This window comes from Acyrthosiphon pisum, chromosome A2, assembly GCF_005508785.2.
Source record: "Acyrthosiphon pisum isolate AL4f chromosome A2, pea_aphid_22Mar2018_4r6ur, whole genome shotgun sequence".
Taxonomy (NCBI): Eukaryota; Metazoa; Arthropoda; class Insecta; order Hemiptera; family Aphididae; genus Acyrthosiphon; species Acyrthosiphon pisum.
The window spans coordinates 78,737,826-78,739,613 of record NC_042495.1 but is presented as its reverse complement, the minus strand read 5'-3'; positions in this window follow the sequence as shown (position 1 = coordinate 78,739,613).

Here is a 1,788-nt window from a genome sequence, read left to right as displayed (position 1 = left end):
TATTATAACTAAAAATCGGGTTTTACGTGTTTAATCTAATATATCTATATCGTATATCTATATCATAAGTAAGTTGAATTATATATTTTATTACTTGAAGTTAAAACAAATTACAAAATGTGGACAAATGCCGTGTTAGGTTATAGGTAAATCCATAGTATTGTGCAGTACAATTCCACGCGTTGTTCGTATAGTTGTTCGATTAGTTGTCGTGGCTTGTCCTTAAATTTATAATGGAAATAGTATTAAGTGAACGTGGTAAAGAACTAATTATTTACCAAAATAATAAATTTTCTTATAAGGAACTTACCAAAAAAGGCCATAAAAGGCGGTGCGCACACAAAAGTTGCAACTCTAAGCTGTGCGTAGAAAAGGGTAAAACTACAATTTTATTTTAAGAAATTAAACATGAACATCATCCTCCTATATATAATATATGTAAGTAAATTATTTTTATTTAAATTTACTTTTTAATATAACTTTTTTAATACCAGCGCAATAGATGTATTCCTTATTAATATGCCTTCTTTATGCCGGTGTAATAGATGTATACCTTTTTGATATACCTTTTTTATACCGGCGCAATAGATGTATACTATACAGGTAGTGTCCCAAATTCGGCGCAATAATTGACGAAACCCCCTAATTTTATCTTAAGTAACATGCTACTGACATCCCTATTTAAGAATTGCAATTAAAAAAAAAATTGAAAGTAGCTACATAATACAAGTATGAAGTACTTCATTAAAGTTAACATAAAAACAGTTTTACCTAAAACAAAACAAATTTTACCTACCTACCTAATACCTTCGTTGTACCTAATACTAGTATGTACAAAAAAAAATATATTTTTAAGATGAAGGAACATATAGATACCTAGAACCTATTGTCATTTTAATATTCCCACTCATTGTTTTAAGCTATTTTTAGAATATTTTTATAGAATTCAGAATATCTACATTATATTATTATATAGGTACCTACTTAAATGTATGTTAAATACCGAATACAATCAAAATGTATTTACTATGATATACTATAATATTGTAGTATTAATAATACCTATAGGTACCTACTTGAGGTGTAGTTATTTAATTTTCATTACCATGGGTAAAATCAAAAATGTAAATAGATATAAACGACGATTATCCGTGAAAACAAATGAGCTTGAAACTTAATATAAATACCCATTACCCACAACCTACAGAATACGCTGTTTATATAGGCGCGAAAATGAATTCCGAAAGAAAAATGACCTTTGGGACGTACAAAACGTCGTCACGCAAATTGAGTTAACTGCAGTTTAGTGCCTACAATCTACACCAACTTTTGACCGTAATAATCAAGTGACGACAGCCGAACAACGGATGTAGAGAACACGTTTTTGCTCCAACTGTGGTTTTAATGCGACTATAAAAACTAGTTCTGTACGACTGTAGGTACCTATATTGCAACGCAAAAATGAACATTGCAGCCGGTTCCAGTATATGTGTCTTATGAAGTAGGTAATTTAATTATGCGAAAAATATAATATTGTTATGAGTCACGAAAAAAATTAAACGTAAGTCATTTTACTATTAAAAAGGTGGGTAAGTGGATGTCGCTCTGCTGTACAGTACGTTAGAAGTGGGTCACTGTATAATGGACAGTATTAAATTTGAATTCAATGATATAATATCACTGTATAAGAAAAACGATTCTGAGCGGAGACGGTATATCAGTCTATGTATTAGACATATATATACTTATCCATGGTTATTAAAAAAAAAATTTACCTATATAGGTACC